This window comes from Mustela erminea, chromosome 11, assembly GCF_009829155.1.
Source record: "Mustela erminea isolate mMusErm1 chromosome 11, mMusErm1.Pri, whole genome shotgun sequence".
Lineage (NCBI taxonomy): Eukaryota > Metazoa > Chordata > Mammalia > Carnivora > Mustelidae > Mustela > Mustela erminea.
Window position 1 is genome coordinate 77,693,469 of NC_045624.1, and position 20,553 is coordinate 77,714,021.

The 20,553-nt window shown below is 39.7% G+C and overlaps 1 protein-coding gene across 4 annotated transcripts in view; it reads left to right on the forward strand.

Moving 5' to 3' along the window:
- Positions 1 to 1,892: 1,892 nt before the first annotated feature.
- Positions 1,893 to 20,553, forward strand: part of SEMA3D (semaphorin 3D) — a 201,910-nt gene continuing 183,249 nt past the window's right edge. Inside the window, exons 1-2 of one of the 4 annotated variants that reach the window (XM_032304901.1) lie at positions 1,893 to 2,436; positions 16,541 to 16,742. The gene's annotated coding sequence lies outside the window, so the exon portion shown is untranslated. Of the gene's footprint in view, positions 2,437 to 2,855; positions 2,942 to 16,540; positions 16,743 to 20,553 lie in introns of those variants that run through there. The other 3 variants (XM_032304903.1, XM_032304902.1, XM_032304904.1) reach the window with 3 other exon arrangements.

Below are 20,553 nucleotides of genomic sequence, written 5' to 3' on the forward strand. Positions count from 1 at the left end.
GAGCAATTAAAAGGAAGGAAAGCACAGAACCCAGTTTCCAGATGTTGTCTTCCCAGGGTACATTCAGGACGCCCTAGTAAATGCAGTCTAAATCTGAAGTCAGGGTACTTCAAACTAAATCAGTTCAATGCAAATTCATAGGGATTGTTTTAGGGGCTTGGGGAAAAAAAGACAAAAAACAACCAACAGCAGATGAGCACACAGGCCCAACTAATTATGACATAACATGAAAGGGGCTTATAACAGTAGTGAAATCAAAGTGCTTTGGAAAAACAGGAAGGAATGATTAATTCTGTAGAGGCTTTGTGGAAAAGGTAGAAATAGTAGCAAAGGGAGATGCTGTTTGGCTTGAGTATGTTAAGATAGGATTTCGACAGGAGAGAAAAGGGGGACATCTAGTTAACCGCAATTCTAGTTAAACACAATATTCTGGCCAATAAACTGACAAAATTATTAGACAATTAATAAATAGTTTTTAAAAGTCAAAAACTACTTATCATTAGCCTCTTACATGCAAAGCCCCAAGCTGTGCTGTGGGAGAAAAAGAGGTATTTTGTTCTTATAAGGAGGTTGCAATTTGGATTGAGGAGCAATGGCATAAACAGATAAAATGATATAAAATATATAGGAAAATGCAATAAACACACCAAGGGTATGGTTAATTACAAAACGGGGAGGGGGAGTATAACGTTAAATACAAAGCATTAAAAAAAAAAAAAAAAAGTTGCTATAGGTCAGAATAGTCTGTAAGGACTTAAATTTTCCTGTATCTAAAGAGGAAAATTATGGGGTTGGTTGGTGGAAAGTCAAAACCAAGGTTGCAGAAATGGGGCAGCATGAGACACAGGAAAGAACCTTGGTCAGAGTTAGGAAACTTGAATCCCTCCTGAGCCCGGCTCTGCCACTGACCATCTGTAAGTTGAAATGACGCGTTTAGCTTCTGTGGCCCTTAGCTCTCTGCTGCAGAGGAGACACTAAATGAAGAGTCTCCTCCCACTTCCAGTTCTCTCATTGTTGCCACTGACTGCTCACTACCCCCAAACTAAAACACCACTTGTCATTTGCCAAAGGAGCTCTGGGACCTTACAAGCTGTGCTCTTAAATCAAGCTGACAAATGCAGAACCCTGTGGCTGCTTTTTTCCCCTACTCTCAACTCAGCTTTATGTTTGGGACTAATAAGTGCAAGGTGTGTGACTCCAGATCTCTAGAGTTCAATCGCAGAAAGGTTTACCATGCAGCTAAGGAGACCCAAGCTTCAGGACTCATCACTTGCCCTTTCCAGGACCCTGAGGGTAGTCTGACACTAAATTCACATGGTCGTTTTTGTAAGATCTGTAGAAATTAAGCTATTTCCGCATTGTTTTTCTTAAAGAGAATCCCACCTTTAAATTAAGTTCCAGGCTCCACAAAATGTGGGTTCATCCCTGGTCCCCATAACTTCAGCTTTTTTTGGCACGACCACGGCCTGTACAAATCTATAAAGGAAAACTCCGGACAGAAATAGATGACATAACCCTGTTGGCCTGGTATAAGGTAAAGGGGAAAGGAGATTTATATCTTGGGGGCGTTTTCTGCCTCAATTTCCCCTCCCCCCTCTACCTGGTCAGTCCTCGTGCTAGCCCCTTAACGGAGGTTTGTTCTCCACGGTTCATACTAATGCCCGCTTTTTGAAGGCCAGTGGCTCCGGGGTTTTACATACTGGAACACGGATACTCTTTTTGAGGCTGAGGATGTTTCGGACATTGTGCGGTTTCTTCCGCGGGAGGTCCTTACGAATTTGGTGGTATAGAATACATAGGTCCCAAAGGCAGCCTGGCACGGGCTCAAACGTCAGAGGCTGCCGCACAGACAGTGCACACGGTGGCCAGCCCGGAAAAGCATGCCTGAGCGTGGCCTGAGCTCCATTTAATCCACGCTGCTGACAGCCTGCGCGCCGGCAGGGATGGACTTCGACACGCTGGGGAGGACTGGCGCGCGCACAGGAAAGGGGGGCCAGAGGGCTGGGGGAGGAGATCGGAAGGGGAGAGGTAATCCCCGGCGTTTTGAGCATCCCCTTTTTAGAAAGACTGAGTCTCTCCCAGGACAGCTGCTGCGGTCACACCACAAACTTAAAAGCCGCCCTCCCGCTCGGAGCGTGCCTTTCCTCGCCACACTCGCCTCCCCAAAGCTCCAGCTGGTGCCTGGCTCCCCGCCTGCCCCGTCTCGGCGCTCCGGGGCCAGCAGCGCCCCCTGCCTCCCCGTCTGGCCTCTGCGGCCGCAGCCTCCGCGCTCCGTCAGGGCCGCCGGCGGCTCCGCGGCTCAGCCAGGGCTGCCTCTCAGAGGAGCTTGCGCCGGTGCCCCGGGTCGCCGCCGCGCACGCCCATAGCCCGCATCCCCTTCCTCTCTTCCTGAAAGGACTTCTGGCCCAGAGACAGGGGGAGAAGAGTTCGTAGCAGGTAAGGCTGGCTTCTGGTCACCTGCTACCCCAGTGGGAGGGCGCGCTGGGGACCGCGGAGTTAAGCAGGGCTGACTGGATTTGGGGGGTGGCTGTGGGTCCGAAGCGAGGATGCGCAGCCCTAGGAGATGAGGAACCGTCCTGGGACGGGGAAAACGCTCCGAAGCGGACCGCACGGAGGGTGGGCGCGCGGGGGGACAGACTGGGAATCAGTGCGCCTAGGAGCGGACGGCCTGTGCTCGCCGCGCCGGGGACAGCGTGGCGGCGGGGGCCGGTCCCACCGCCCCACTGCCGCCGCCCGCGCCTCCTCAGCCGAAGCCGCCCGCGGCCAGCACAGAGCAAAGTTTTCCTCCTGAGACGCTCCCGGGTACTTCACTCTCTTCCTGGCTCCCTCCGCGGCCAAGGCGGCAGGAGAGCGCGTTCGAATGCGCTCCGTGGCTTCCGCCAGCTGCAGGTTCACTGGGAGACGCGATGGTGGGGACCGTCTGGAGAGGACTTGACCAAGGGTATCTGCGCCCTCGCTCTCTCCCTTTCCCATGGGCTGGGGGAGGGGACGAGGAGGCCGTAGCGGTTGTTTTTGTTGTGGTGCTTTGGGGGAGGGATGGGCGACGCCTTTTTCCTCGCGAGGGAATCGCGACTCCGGGTCTGATGGAAGCGTGCATCCTTCTAGACCCTGAGGGTAAGGTTGGAGTCAGACACGAGCCACGAAGCTGGCTGTCTGGCCAATGCGGTTATTGCAAAACGCACTCCTGCTGGAACGGGGCATCCCTGGGTAACCTCGACTTGGCTCGAGCTGGAAAGGCCCGGATTTGACTCCTGCTGGGAACTGAACGCAGTGGATCTACCCCGTCCCCGACCCCCGGCCCCGGGTGTCCCCTCCCGACCCCTTCCCGGCCGGCCCGGAGTCGAAGCCTTAACGGGCTGCCCTGGAAGTGCACGGGCTGTTTTCGGCACTGGCACGTTCTTCTTTCCCGGTGACTTGTGTTCAACCTCGTGGGCTGAGTTGCTCTGCTTCCGTCCCAGCGCGGAGGGGACTTGACAGGAGGAGGAGACGCTGCGCTGTCGCTGGCGAGCTGGAATCCGAGGGACTGGACGCGAGCCGCGCGCCCGGCGGCTGCGGCCAATGAGGTCCCAAATTCCTGGTTACGGAGATGGGAGTTAAGTCGGCGGGCGAACTTTTCGCCCTTCGGTCGGGAGTGGAGCGAGGACTCTTCTCCACCAAAGCCCCTCCCACCCTGCCTTAGCTTGTCAGTGCCGTTTGCACTAGAGAAGGAATGGGGGTGCTTAAAGTCTCAAGTTAGCCGCATAGGCTTCTCTTCCTGACTGTGTTTTGGGGGAGGCCCGAACGGGGAGGAGAGGAAAAGGTTATGGGGGAAAGTAGAGAAGGGATGAGCCCCCCTCCTGGGTCTGGTGCTGCTGTTGTGTAACCATAGCAACCGCCTGGGCGAGAGCGGTCCGAGCCTTATGGGTTCCGCACGTGGAAGGAAAAATGTGGAGGGCGGGGAAGGGAGAGAGCCTCATGTCATCACTCCAGTGATGCCTTCGCTTCTCCCGCAGTTCCGAGGCCAGACATCGAGGAGATGAGCAGGGAGGGTTGGGGTTGGAAGTGAGCAGTCCCAGGCAGCCTTGGAATCGTGGAGACTCCTCCCAGCGCTAAAACTGGCCGGAGGAGGCATCACTGACAAGCTACAAAGTGATGGTCCGGGTCAGGGAGATGGGCAAAGACCTTGGCCCCTGGAAGAGAAAGGCCAGGAAATACAGGAAGGTGATGTGGGAAGAGATAAGAATAGGGTCAAGAGGTAGCTGAGAGACAATAAAACGGTGCTGATTTGGTCTGCCAACATTTCAAATGGAATTTGCCCATTTATGAAATGGAAAATTAGTGGAGAAGGGAAGGGATATTTTTCAAACACTGTACTGAATCCTAGGTGCTTTATTACGTTATCACGATTAAGGTTCCCAGCAGTACTACACAAAATATCATTTTTCTCCTTATTTTTAAGGTGGAAAAAAGCAGACACACAGAGTTAGAGATGAGTGGTGTCCCATTTTGGTTTTTTGCGATCCTAACGATAAATGATCATCCTTAAAAATGGAATTGACGATTAGGGGAGTAGACAAAGCAGTTATTCTCACTTTAGAAATGAGAATAACAAGATGTAAAGATGTTAATTGATATGTCCAAATATAAACTAGTAAGGGGCAGAGCTGAGAGTGGAACGGTTTTACCTTTACATGGCTCACCCTTCAGGGACTCTGGGAAGCTTTCCATGACCCCACCTAAAGAGAGGATCTCTCTAAGATTAGTTTGATAGTGCATCTGTATATCATAATTTACCAGGGAAGCACATCCAAGAATTTAAATGGAATCCATGATTGAGGATTGGTACAAACCACATCAAGTCTGTAGGCCAAGAATCATAGACACATGATATTAATAATCTATATTTACAGGTCTTATTGTACCTTATAGGGATTATTAGTGGCTTTAATCATGTTTGTAAAGGAAAAATGAAAGCAAAATAAACATATTTTATCAAATAGTAGCCTCATGGCTATATTGAGAAAATTTCCTAAAGTTAATGGTGTTTTCCTTCTTCTATTTATTGTTGTCATGACCTAAAGACTTACTTCATGCTTTGACAACACTGGTTTACCTTTGTGAAAGTCTGTTGTCCATCCATTTAGAAGAAGTAATAATGTGACTCCTTTTAACCTTCCCGATGACTGCCTGGGAGGGGGAGGTCAAGGAAAACTATTTGGCAGTGCAAAAGGTTTTGCAGTTGTCAGGAAACCATAATCAATAGCAGCAGAAACTAAGGGTAAAAGATAGAGAAATAATTATCTGGATTTTATTTTGCCTTCCTGAAGAATTGCCTGTATAGGTATGTCTTAGTCAATGAATTTGCTTTCTATATTTTTGCACCAGGATAAGTGGAATTTTTAATCTCTGTGCGTGTGTCGAGGGCTGGGAAACATGGGAATGGGAATTATTTTTGGTGTCAGGGAAGGTCAGGAATATAAACAATTACAAAGGCAGAGGAAGCACATGCACTATTTCCAGTGACAGGCTAACAGATCAACTATACGTTTGAACTTGAGTCACGAAGCTGAATTACTGTCACACCGTTTCTTTTCCAAAAGTAGGAAATACATTGTTTGGGGCTGGGGTTAAACTGAAGCAGGAAGTTTCAGGGGTACCTCCTTTTTAGTCTTCATACTGTATTCTCATTCTACATGGGCATTTGTTAGCCAAAGGAAGGTTTATCACAGAACGGAAGATGATTTTGACGAGGTCTTCCGGAATTGGCAAGTATCTCTGTCAACTAGTGTTTGTATACTGCTTGTACAGAGTTAGTAAATTAGGTCATCCCCATTTTTATTAAGTATTTGGAATATCAACTTTTCAGTCTCAAGAGGAAAACATTCCAATTGGTGCCGGTTTAATGAATATTAGTATGTCTTCAGATTGTTTGTTATAGTTTCATTATTTTGAGAAAAACAGATGTGACTCTGAACTGTTCTGTTCTGTCTGGGAAATATAAAGGTGTGCTGACATAAGTTCTTTGGGAAGCATTCTTGTCAATTAATAAATGATTTATTTAATGAACAAGAGTAACCATAGCTCTATTTTGAAAAATTATTATTCTTTCCATAAATACCTGGAACTATACAGATCACCCCAATTAAATAGTAAGCTTTTCAACAGTGAGTAACACATTCCTTAAAAGAAAAAAGAAATATCCACATTTGTGAAATAAGTAGTAATAGCAATAATAATGATTGACCATGGGTGAAATTTGTTAATCACATTTCTTTCTACCTCCAAATTTGGTTTTAAAAATACTCCACTAATCCAGGAAACCTTGGCCAAAATCTCTTTCTTTTTATATCGCATCATACATTTCAAGCCAATATTCTGATTTTCTAATAATTTATTTTCTTCTCTACTTTTGTTGTTTATGATCCCTGCCTAGATCATAAGAACAGTGAAGGAAGGAATTGGTCTTTATCTTTTTATACCTTCCAGTTGGTACAATGCTAAACATATTCCAGATGCATAACACATACTGAAGTCTAATTTGTGAACTAAATATTTAATACAGTGATTTTGAATCACTTTATTGCCTATATAAGATCAGATTAAAGATCTTTGGTATTACACCTTACTTTTTTCTGAGATTTTAGGAAGGAGAGTTTTCTCTCACAGCTGAGTTTACCCTTTCATAGAAAAAAGTGGTGAGATGCTGAGTGTTTTATCATAATGCATAACATATAGAGATGGTATAATGATCATGTGATAGGTATATAAGAACTAAATGGGGTGCCTAGGTGGCTCAGTCCTTAAGCGTCTGCCTTTGGTTCAGGTAATGATCCCAGGGTTCTGGGATCGAGCCCCACATTGGGCTCCCTGCTCAAGGGAAACCTGCTTTCCCCTCTCCCACTTCTTTTGCTTGTGTTCCTGCTCTCAAGAGCTTTCTGTTTTTGCCAAATAAATAAATAAAATCTTCAAAAAAAAAAAAAAAGAACTTAGTAAATTGTTGCATGCTACAAAAAAGTAATTCTTTGATTTTAAAATTTCTTGTGTTTTTTAGAAAGACCAGTTAACCCATGAGTATCTATGCCATCTGTGACCATATTAGTTCACCTCAACTTTAAGTACCTAAGTATAATTAGAAAAAAGTATATAACTAAAGCAAAATTTGCTATACACAGGAAATACATTGATAAGTAACTTTAAGGTCTTTGAAATGATTCTGAAATTTTATAGTAATGAGATATACTTAAATAATTAGGCAATTTAAAATATAATTTATTAAAAACATAAATATTTAAGTACTTGAAGAAACTGGAATATGTAAGGAAACACTATTCATACTTAGATTTTAAGTGATTTTAATGACTTTTAACCTATCTTCATTAATATTCTTATTTCCATGTTAATATTTAATAATTTCTCATAGTCTTAGAATAGGGTATATTTAACAAATTGACTAATCTTTCACTGGTGAATTTAGACAGTTTGTGCATTCTTTTGCAAAGCTCAATAAAATATAAGTATTAACCTTCCATAGAAGTGTATAAAATAAACCGAGAATTAAATGACCAAGGGTCTCTAGAAGAATCTGCATCTATCATCTTTTTGAAGTTATGGTGTCTTCTTCAGAAATTAGAAATAATTTATGTTCTCTTTTTCTTCTATGGGTCACTTAACATAATAACGTCAACATTTTATATTTTTAAAACTGGTGGCTAATAGTGTTTTCTATTAGTGGGTTGTACTAGCAAATCACAGGAAAAATGGAACCATTTGCTATATTTTTCTAGTTAAATAGAATTAAGCATCATTAAATGGCACAATTACTACTAAGAATAAAGTCAATAAAATAAGCAAAAATGTCTAAATTACTGTGAGTCTTAAAAAGAAATGTAGTACTCTTGCTTTCATGGAAAATAAATAAAATGACATAGGTATATGAAGGTCACATTATTAATCTACCATCAGATAAATATTGATTTATTTTTTCTATATTAATTATGCATTTTACTAGGTCTCATTTTCAGTTAATCTTTTGCATATCTTAAACAGCTTTTAAGGATGTCGATGTCATATTTGGTTCAGAAATGAGCCTACATAACTGACACCTAATTACTGAGTTTTAAACATCAGTAGTTGCCAATATACTACATTAGCAGAAATTAGACTAACGGAATTGCTCAGTAGTGGTATTGTCTGGAGTTGCTTTAGTGAAGAGACAGAGAAGTAGTATAATCCATACATTTATTATCAGCATGTATGAACTGCTTAAAAATAAAGTTCAAAGTACCCTCTTGAAAGGCTTAAATAGCTCCACAGAAGCCTTTTTTTTTTTTTTTTTACATATTATGTTGACAGCTGAACCCATGCCTGATGATGTCATAATCTCAAATTGTATTTAAATAGTCTAGTTTTCTTTGACAGAATGTATAAACTCAGTGAGACTCTTACTCCCACTTTTTGTTTCTTTTCCTTATCATAAAGACCAGGCCGTATCACATGAAATTCGGGTGCTCTTGCGTTTTGGTATTTGTTATAGTTGTTGCTTCTGGATAAATGTTTGCTCTTCATATCTGAACTGGTAGTGAAAGAAAAAAGTGTCTTCTGAAATGAATACTATTCTTATTTGGAAAAACACTTCCAATTTTGAAATATAACACTTCGTTTCAAAAATAGATATTTAAAACTCTCAGAATTCATTGTTTACTTGTAATGCTGAATACTGGGTTTGTAGAAATTAATACTAATTTGAGTTTTCTTGTTGAAATGGGCACTTTTTTTTTGTAGATCATTTATTTTTATAGTAATGATGTTCATAACAGATATCCTTCCTGATCATTATTTTTCCATTAATATCATGGAAAATATCATTATATTTTCCATTAAAAAACTGGAAAATATAGAAAATCATAAAAAAGTATTATTAATATTTTACTCATAAACCTACAAACATATGTTAGTTCTTAGCTTAAATATGAAATTTATTTATTTATTAAATATGAAAATTTTTTGGAAAAATAAACTTTATATGTGATAGTTAGTGCCTAGGTCTTGTTTTCTAATGCCATTCTCCAGTAAAAGGAACCAGAGATTCTTAGAGACATGGCTGATTCCAGGACTGAGGCAGGAAATATATACCATGAACCTAGACCATCTTGTAATGCCAAAAAATTAAAGAAGTGCTCAACGTACACATACACACACATACACACACCGCCGCCGCCACCACTACTACCACTACCACATACACACAATGATGGGTATGTCAGAGAGATAGAGAAGCCAATTGAGAGAACTCCCAGTGGCCAATGTTGGAAGAATTTGAGCAAAAAAATTAAGTTGTATGGAGTATAACCCAAAATATAAAATAAATATCCATGAGATGATGCTAATATAAATAAATGATCAAATACATTAGTGAATGGAAAAGAGACAAATCTTCCATCCAGAATTCCAAATAATTTATGGAAATACTCTGTTCTCAAGGAAGGGAAGCATAACTCCCTACTTCTGAAGTGTAAACTGAGAACGGTCTCTTCCTGCAAATAGTACAGTATAGAAAGGGGGAAAATGGTGTTTTGTAGTGGGTGAGCAAGCCTGACAAACACAAGCTCAACCCGGTGATCAAGGTCAACATCATTCATAAAGCATGTTGATAGTATGAACTTTTTTTTTTTTTTAAGATTTATTTATTTGACAGAAAGAGATCACAAGTAGGCAGAGAGGTAGGCAGAGAAAGAGAGGGGGGAAGCAGACTCCCCGCTGAGCAGAGAGCCCAATGTGGTGCTCAATACCAGGACCCTGAGATCATGACCTGAGCCAAATGCAGAGGTTTAACCAACTGAACCATCCAGGCGCCCTGATAGTATTCTTGATAGGATGAGATAAAAAGGATATTTTTGCATTTTCTCTCCCCAAAACCCGCAAAGAACCATAAGAAAAACATCAGGCAGATTCCTAGGGGTGCCGACTACAGTATAACCAGTACTCCTCAAACCTGTTATGATCATCAAAACCAACCAAAGTGTGAGAATTTGTCACAGGCAGGAGAAAGGAAGCCAAAGAGACAGGGACTAAATGTAATGTGGTGTCGTGGATGGGATCCATGAAAAGAAAAAGAACATTAGGTAAACATTAAGGGAATTAGAATAAACTATGGACTTTAGTTAATAATAATATATCAGTATTGGTTTATTGATTGTAACAAATGTCCATAATATATAAAAATAATAGGGGAAACTACTATAGGTTGTAGGTTTAGGGGGACTCTGTAATATCTTCTCAATGTTTTTGCAAATCTACTAAAATAAAGCCTATTTTTAAGACTTATATTTGAAAGCACATAGATTAAGCATGGTGAGAAACCATGTAAGAGGTGAACCATTCTCTGGTCAGCAAAGCTAATGTCATTTAGTTAAATGCTTAGTTTAGTCCCCTAGTTCAAGGTACTACTAATTTGCCTTTTTTAAAATGCTAAATATTATAGATCTTATTATGGTAAACACATATTTTGAATTAGCTGTTCTTCCTATAATTACATTTTTGAAAGAAAATGTGGTAATTGGATTACTAAAAAACATCCAGATTACCATTATTATAGGTTTTCTGCAAAGATAGTCGTGTATTAGCCATGTCCTATAAATCAATCTTATATATTGAAACGGAAGGCAAACTTTTTCCGGCTTCGCCCTTACTATTTGGTTGATATTGACAAGATCCATCACCCGTGCCAGATGTCTTCAGTTCTGGATGATGATTATGCTTCCAAAATTCTTGCCAGCATGGCTCAACAACGATTTATTCTTTTTGCCCCTCTTTGAATTTCAAGGACATCTACTGCATTAAGTATGTTAAATATTATTCCCTATCCAATAATACACATATGACTACTTTGAAAATTATAAATATACTTGGGAGGTCTCTATGTCCCCCCAAAATCTCCCAGAAGCTGAGACTCATCTATGTTCCAGCCCGTGTAGAGTAGGGAGGATACACAGGCTGCCATTTCCCTTTATGTCTGTGTGTGTGTGTGTGTGTGTGTGTTTCTCATTTTTCCCTCTTTATAAATCACACATTATTCCTTCTTTTCCCTGTGTTCCAAATTGCTTGTATTTAAAAAAAATTCTGAGTTTCACTCTCTTGAAATAGGCTGTTCTTACAATTGGACTGAAAGTCTTGTCATGTTACCTTTCTTATCTAAGCTTTTATACTGGTGTCCCATTTTTGAGTGTCACCTCATACTTACAATTATTTAAGTTACCTGACTTTGTGCTTTATAGTTAACTATAGTTTCTGCTGAATTTGTGTTCTACTGTGGCAATTGTTGAAAAGTTTAGCTATGCTTTTTTTTTTTTTTTTTCTGTTTTTAGTTTGCATGAGTCATAGCATAAAAAACACATTTGAAGAATTTGTTCAGGAAAAGTCATGGAAACCAATCCCAGAATATGTGACTAAAGGCCCTCTTTTTTTGCTATGACCCAGTGAATTTCCTGAAATAATGAAAGTGTCTGAAAAAGACCCTGATCAATATGACTAATATGCTCTGGGTTCTCACTAGAATCTTAGATTCAGGGTTCTCATTTTTGTTGCACAAAATAATTGAATACATTATTTAAAAAAGAGAGATCCTGCCTATGGTAATTTAACCCGTCTGAAAGAGAAATGGAGAAATCTCATACTCAGACCAAAATCTTTTAAAATGCATACCAGCGACTATCCTGTCATCTCCTTTTTTACCTCCTTCCTATCAATGTATTTTCAAGTAATCGATGACTTGTGAATACATCATTATAACTAGAGTACATTTTTAAAAATCTTTGTAAATGAAAATAATCATCTCCAACCTTATCAATTTTGAGATTTGACTCTGTGTCAGATGACAAAATCTTTAGATAGTGCAACTGTATACTTACTAATTTCATCATTGACGTATAATCTGATTCAGAATTCACTCTTTTGGCCCCACTAGCGCCTGTCTTGGAGTTTCATCTATTTCCCTTACGATAATTGAATTAGGGTGTTACACGTGGCTCTCCAAGCTGGATGGTAGAAAGTTAAAGCCAGACAAGTCTCTGCGGAAGTATTTTCATGATGAAGTCACATGTTATTATTTATGATATTAAAATGGGAAGTTAATACAAATCAGCTTTTGAAGTTAAGACTTCTATCACCTGTAGAGTAGCTGTTCAAAAGCATTTGTGCTGGGTATACAGATGAGAGAATAACATTTCATTTCACAGAGCCGTGGGGATTGTTGTCTTAGACTGCAGTGTGATGAGGCTTGGCAGGGAGTGTTCATTGTTCAGGTTTTAAAAAGGGCAAGTTTTTGGCAGGAGTGACTTGCATAGAAGAGAAATGCTTTGCGTACACATGTGCACTCAATAAACCCTTCAGAGAGCTTGGGCTAAGATATTATGGATTCCTCACTCCACCCTACCCCCTGTCTCTGGATGTTGACTGTTTAGAGCCCTTTTGTTGTGTCACTGTCATATAGGCCTTTTCATAGTCCAAGAAATGGGACTTTGGACTCCTATTTCAAACGTTATTAGAGTACAGTGAGTAGTCATTTCATACCCTGTGCACTTTCCCTTGAAATTTATTTAAAATAACAGTTGCATTCAGATATACTTTTCCCTAGTATTTACCAGTCACACAACCATCATCTCCATGACAGCCAACTGTCATCCTTTCTATATAGTTTGTGACCCTTGGTTATTTCTAATAATCAGAAATGAAGATGTAGAATTTTCCTTTTCTTCTTTATCGTGTACACACAGTGTTGAAAATGTTTGTGCTTTAAGTACATAATGTATTGGGACAAGCAAAACCAAAAAGTCATCTAAATTCCCCAAACCAATAAGCAAGACAGACCAGCATCAACCCCATGGGCCTATCTTGTCTCTACTCCTTCCTCATGGAGCTTTGGCTGCACTGATTTCTCCTTTCACTTGGAAAAATTTTGCCTTTTACTGTCACCACCTCTCCTGGCCCCTCATTGGTGCCCATTGTCTTTGCCACCTTCACATGCATTCCCTAAATAGCATGACATCTTTTGTGTTCCCATAGCCTATCACCAAGGCTTGTATGTAATAAGTACATCATCTCTAATACATGAAATGATTCCATTTGGAACCTGTTGCCTCTGGTTTTGTTTTTTTTTTTTCTCTCGTCACTGCTTTAGATATGTAATTCATCATAAAGTTCATTTCACATGTATCTTTCTTCATCACAAAGGCTATTTCACGCATATCCCTATTACTTTTGAGCCATCCTACCTCTCCTTCCCTTTCCATCTTTTGCAAAGTATTTGTCAAGTGCCTGCACTGGGCACTGTGAGAGGCGCTGATGAAAGACCGATAAAAACATAGCTCCCCTGAAGTGGACAATTATAAAAGAAGTCATTATCTTTATGGGTCACATCACATCTCTTTAGGATCTTAAATACAATAAACAAAAAGTCCTATTCATACTGTTGGTCTAGAGTCTTTTTAAAAATTATGTCATCTTCTTCCTTAACTTCTGCTTCCGCTTATGCCCAAGTGTCATCTCGAGCCCCAAGTTCTCTCTTGGGTCTCACTTATTGCACCGTACCACTTCAGCGCTTGTGGGCTGGCTTTCATTGCTCAATACTCCACTTATAAAGGAGGTTTCTCTGGTAGCTGAAAGTTTCAGAGTCTTTGATTAGTGTAACTTCAAACTGGGGCTTTAAAGTGTGGGAGGGAAGATGGTGCGATCATTAAGACTCAGCCCTGTGGATGGAGACAACCTGGGTTCAGGTCTGAGTTCTGTCCCATCTGAGCGGTGCGACTCAGACAAGGGATTTGACCTTTCTATACCTGTTTCCCATCTTTCAGCTGGGGGTTTGTAAAAGTACTAACCTCATAGGGGCATGGGCAGGGTTAAATGGTTCATATAGGAAATGAGTTAATATGGGAAAAATCAAATGCTATAAGGCACATTGCAATTCTATGAGTACAATCTCCTCTTTATCCTTATTCAGGTTATGCAAATTGTATATCAAGTCAGATTCTCACACCATCTACAAACTGTTCTTAATGCCTTCTTGTTCTTTATCTGCTGAATGATCTTCATTTCATTCAAAGAAAGTCCTTTGGTGACCTCACTGTTTCATTCCTGGGTAATAGAAAGTTATTTTAGGATTGACTATCACCATCTTCTTATCTTGCACAAAAGGGCATTTAAAGAGACATGCAGTTGACCCCTGAACAAGGTGGATTTGAACAGCATAGGTTCGCTTCTATGCCCTTTTCTTTTCAACAAGTATATCAGAACGTTTTTCAGAGATTTACAACAATTTGAAAAAGCTCACATAGCATTGTATAATTGAAAGATTAGGAAGTTACATCACGAATGCCTAAAATATATGTAGATACTGGTTTATCATTTGCCATACAATATACACAAATCTACTATTATAAAAAGTTAAAATGTATCAATTTGTCATGGTGATGCTCCCACTTGAGAGAAATGTAAACAAACATAAAGACAAAATATTAAGTCATAATGGCATAAAATGAACTGCAATGTGTACTGTACTGCTGACACGGTTTGTAGCCACATCCTGTTGCTATTGCAGTGAGCTCAAGGGTTGGGAGTATCCACTAAAAACATGGTGTGACACTAATCATCTCCATGCAACAGTTTGTCTCTTCAGTAAATTTCTTTCCATAGTAAAAAGTGACCTCTTGTGGTTCTCGCATATCTTTCACTGTGGTTAGTGCAATACAGTAAACCTCAAATAAAACTATGGGAAGCATATGAAGGTTAGTGATTCTAGAAGTACCCTCCAGAAAGCAGAGAAAAGTCATGATGGTACAAGAAAAAGTTGAAGTGCTGGTTATGTACTATAGATTGAGGTCTGCCGTGGCGGTTGCCACCATTTCACGATCAATGAATCCAGTGTGGGACTATTGTAGGAAAAAGAAAGGGAAGTTAATGAGGCCATCATTGCAGCTGTACCAGCAAGTGCAGAAAAACCTTCCACTTTTTTCAGAACAGTGTTTTTTAACTCTTACTGAAAATGTGGCAAAAAAAACAAAAGTACTTTTTGTGTGGATGCAGTGTTGCTAATAAGAAAGGCATACCCGTAGACTCTAAGACGATTTGAGAAAAAGTGGAGTCATTATAAGACAAAGCAAAAAAAAAAAAAAAGGTGAAGGCTCTAGAGCTGGAAAATGTTAATGCCACAGAAAATGATTTCATAATTTTAGAAAGAGGTTCAACCTATAAAATGTCAAGATAAGAGGAGAAGCATCTTCCCCGAACCCAGAGGCAGCAGATGAGTTTTCAGACACCATTACAAAAATTGAGGAGAACAGATATCTGCCTGAACAGGTTTTTAATGCAGATGAAAGTGCTTATTCCGGAAAAAGTGCCACAAAGAACATTTGTTAGTAAGGAAGAAAAGTGAGCACCACGATTTAAGGCAAAAAAGGATAAACTAACTCTACTGGTTTGTGCAAATGCAGTTGGAGTTATGATCAAGACTGTCCTTATCTATAAAACTGCTAACCTTTGAGCCTTCAAAGGGAAAAGATAAATATCAGTTGCGAGTCTTTGGTTGTATAACAACAAGGCTAGGACAAGGAGAACCCTTTCTCTGGACTGGTTCTATCCATGCTTTGAAGTCAGGATGTACATTGTCAGTAGCAGACTACCTGTTAAACTTTTTTTAATACTGGACAATTCCCCTAGCTACCCAGCACCCCATGAACTTAATACCAAAGGCATCAAAGGGGTTTACTTTTGGCTAAACATAATGTCTCTAATGTAGTCTCTAGGTTAGGGGGTCTTTGAAACTTTTAGGCTCATTACACATGGTACCCTAATGAAAAGATTGTCAGCATTTTGGAAGAGAACCCCAATAGAGAACATCGTGGAAGTCTGGAGGGATTGTACCATTGAAGATGTCATCCTTATAGAAAAAAAATTGTGAAAGGCATCAAGCCTGAAACAATAAATCCCTGCTGGAGAAAACTGTGTCCAGATGTGTGTATGACTTCACAGGATTTATGACAAAGCTAATCATGGAAATCATGAAAGAGATTGTAGATATGGAAAAAGGGGGTGGTGGTGAAGGGCTTCAAGATATATGTTTGGATCTTGGAGAAACTGAGGAGCTAACAGACACCACACCAGGAGAATAACAGAAGACAACTTGATGAAGATGAGTATTTTTGTACCCGTGCCAGACCGATGAGGGAAAAGACATAGAAGAAGTAGTACAGAGAACAAGCTGACATGAGACAATCTGGCAGAAGAGGTTCAATTATTCAAGACTCCTTTGGGCTTCTTTTACATCATGGACTCTTCTATGATAAGGGCACTGAAACTAAAGCAAATAGCAGGAGAAGGATTGATACTGTATAGAAACAGAAATTTTTTACAGAAATGAAGAGGTAAAAAAAAAAAAATCAGATGGAAATTATGATGTACTTCCATAGAGTTACACCAAGTTTGCTGCCTTTCTTACCTCCTCTTGACCCCCACTCCCTCTTTCACCTCCGCCAACCCTAAGACACCCATCCCTCCTCTTCCTCCTTTTCAGCCTACACAACATAAGGATCACGAGGATGAAAACTGTGTAATGATCCACCTCCACTTAATGAACAGAAAATAATCATCACGCCATACAGTTAACAAACCTACCCGTTGTGTACATGTGTATCTTATTGAAAATCTAACTGTATGAGCTGTTTCTGTGTCATCACCATCATCGTATTCATCCTGTAGAACATCTAGTGTGTAAGGTGAGTAATATTTAATATAAAGTTAACAAGGTGTTTGTTGTCTTGCTGGTTTGTAAATTTGCTTTCAAAGAATTATATACAGTATACCTCTCTCCTTGGTAAATTGAAAAACTGTGTATTCACCAATCATCACAGATGAGTGGTTTAGAAAATGTAGCAATGTTTCCACTACGGCATTACAAATGACTGCAATATTGAATGCCATAAAAATTTTATAACAATTCATTCATTTGTATATAGGCTAGGCTACTATCAAGTAGCTATATTGATTGTACAGTCAGCAGGTACACAGCTGCTTCTTCATTATCCGTGCTTCAATTGTTACACCGGTAAATAAATATGAATTTTTTTCACATCAACTTTTCCTTTTTGATGTCTAATGTTAGTAATATGTAACATCTACAGTGTCTTGTACCATATGAGAGAATATTGATACAGGCGCTGACAGATGATTCATTTTATAAAAAGATGATGTAACTGGTATCGGTAAGTATAGTATAGTACTCCAAGTGTATTCTCTCTCCCTTATGATTTTCTTAACATTTTCTTTCTTCTAGCTTACTGTAAGAATACAGTATGTAATACATATACAAAATGTGTGCTAATGGACTGTTTTTTATGGTATTGGTAAGGCCTCCGGCCAACAGGAGGCTATTAGCAGGTAAGTTTTCGGAGAGTCAAAAGTCTTATGGAGATTTTCAACTCTGGAAATCAGCACCCCAACCCCTGCATTGTTCAAGGGTCAACTGCAATTTGGCAGCAAATGTAACAGACCATGATACAAGGATGTGAAGAATCCAGGGCAAAGGAACCCATCAGTGCCAGTTTTGTCATAGAAGAAACAGCTAGTTCTAGAGGCTAAACAGCAAATTAAAAAATCCGTAGGCACCCATCTAAATTTCCAGACTTATTTCTTAGATCCCCCTTTCTCATTTAGCTGTCTACTGCTGGATATGTAACATTTCATAGATCCTTGCTGTGCTCCTTCCCCAAGGAAGCAATACAGACTTATTCAGTAGCTTTCCTCCCCTTTCCTCCTTTCTTTTACCCAATGTGTAGCTACCTCTTGAGCCCTCCAATGTGGGCCTGCTGCCCATATGAACCCCTTGCTCATAGCTTACCTCCACTAGCTTATCCCTCTGTCTCTCCTAATGAGGTATTGCTTTTGAAATGTTTCAATAAATGTTCTTCCTCTGCTCCAGTTTCAGAATATTTTATTTCAGGCCCCTTTGTAAGGAATGAAGGGGAACAAGTGATCTAATTCACTGTCCACCACTAGAGGGGCTGGAAGTCTGCCCAGCAACATTTTCTTGAATTTCAGTCTCCTGTCCAGGGACCAGACCCTTCCCAGACCACATACCAGTGCTGAACTTGCCCTACTTGAGCTATCTAACTACTAAGAGAGCCCTGGATCGCTACTCCCTAAATTTTGGAATCCAGGGGACCTTGGAGAAACCTGCAATACAGCACTTAGGGATGAAGCTCACTAAGAGAAGCTGAGCCCTTATCTCTCAAGGAGGAAGTTTAGGAAGAGCCCAGAGATAAATAAGTAACTCCCGCATCTCGCTGTAAGCAATCTAACATGCAAAGAGCATCTTTGTCTCATGCTGCCTCATCTGCTTGGCAGTTCTCTGGGATATAACTAATAGGAGCAGCAAGTGTGTTAATCAATGATAGTTTCCAGAAATTGAACCTAAAGGTCACTTCAGCTTCTGCACAAGTGGAAGTGAAACTGAATATGTTTTATGGGAAAATACTTTTCTAATGCCTTTCTTGGTACTTTTGCAGATTAGTCTATTCCCTTAATTGTCACTTTTGCTAGGAATCTTCACCAATATAGTAATAATGATTTATAAATTATGTATCTTATATTAATTATACATCTTGTAACAATAATAACTTATAAAACCGTATTCTATTTCACAAGAAATAAAATGTTTTTGAGATTGGATAAATAGGATTTATTTGAAATAATTTCTAAATATTTTCTAAATAATCACAAAACCAGTCACTTTATATATATCACTCTCTTGGTATATATACCTTTAGAATGTGGCATTTTCTATTCTGTGATTTCTTAAGGATAATTTTGTTAGAGCAAATCAAGAGAAGGAACAATTTTTAAAAAATAGCATCAAGAGAGGCACCTGGGTGACTCAGTTGCTCAGCATCTGCCTTCGGTTCGTGTCGTGGTCTTATGGTCCTGGGATCGAGCCCCACATCAGGCTCCCTGCTCAGTGGGAAGCCTGATTCACCCTCTCCCACTCCCTCTGCTTATGTTCCCTCTCTCGCTGTCTCTCTCTCTGTCAAATAAATAAACATAATCTTTTAAAAAAAAATAGCATCAAGAGTCAACTCTGTCTTATTTTTATAACTTTACTCTCATTCTTATTGCTTTTAATTACTTTAGTGAATGAAAATTTACAAATCAGTAGATTTACCGATTTACAAATGATGGAATTTTAAGTAAAGGTGATAATTTCTATTACTTTTCCATGTATTTTGGTGAGGCAAGAGGGTTTCTTTTTCAGATGATTATTTTTAGGTGCCATTCATAGGAACCCGCCAAGCTAGTAGTGATTCCAACAGGATATAGAATACGTAATGATTTTTTCCTGCTAAAGGAAGTTGAATATTTTAGGTTACTGAAATAATCTTTAAATATTATTTTATTTGTATTTATTTATTTTTTTAGAGAGAGAGGGAGAACGGGAGCAGGAGCAGAGGGGCAGAGGGCGCAAGAAAGAGAAAAACTCAAGCAGGATCCATGCCCGGTGTGCAGGCCAACATGGGGCTCAATCTCATGACCATGAGATCATGGCCTGACCCAAATTGAGAGGCAGGCGCTTAACAGACTGGGTCACCCATATGCCTCACTGATATAATCTGTGGATATAGAGGATACAGAGCTTGTGTACAGAACCACTTTAAAGCAGATATCATGAAACTGGTAGTAGAACCTAGGTCAACTTTACCTAAGTAGTTTATGAAGTAAAATAGTAAATAGTAAAATAGTAAATAGTAAATCCTTATTTTGTTGTCACTTTCTATTCCTTTTTTAAATTTCTTAGTACCCTTCCCATTTTTCAAAAGTTAATTCAAATCTCACCTTCTTTATCAGGGTTAGAAAGTATCAGGAAGTCTTTGATTGTCCTTCTCTTGATCAAAGAATCTAAAATAAGTCTCATAAGATAGCAGAAGTTATTTAATTAAAAAAAATGTTAGGTGCTAGAATGAGGTTTTTATAGCCTTATGTACTATTAAGTTAATAAGCTAGGAAAATGTGCCAAATATACTACTTGCCTCCTTACTGTCATTTCATTTTGACTTTAATTTCCTTCATTCAGAATAATATTAACAAAAATACCACGTGAGAGTAAGAATCTATTAGTGTTCAGAAAATAATATTCCTAAAATTCTGTATTATACTCCAAATATATTGAATTTATGCATATCCAGTACAGAATTTTGCCGTTTCTCCAACATTGTGTATTTTGTTAAAACTTATTTAACCAAAGTAGTACCTGAAGGTTTTTGTTTGTTTTGATCCCAGCCTTGGAAATAATCAGTGTAACCCTGATAAATGGTTAATCTCAGAATGTTTAATTGGAAATCTCTCTATTAAAAATAACATTAATAAACAATAAAATATTCTTGCCTTATTTGTCTCATAGACTCATGATATTTCAGAATTAAAAAAAAAAAAGAGAGAGAGAGGGGCGACTGGGTGGCTCAGCTGGTTAAGCGACTGCCTTTGGCTCAGGTCATGATCCTGGAATCCCGGGATCGAGTCCCGCATCGGTCTGCCTGC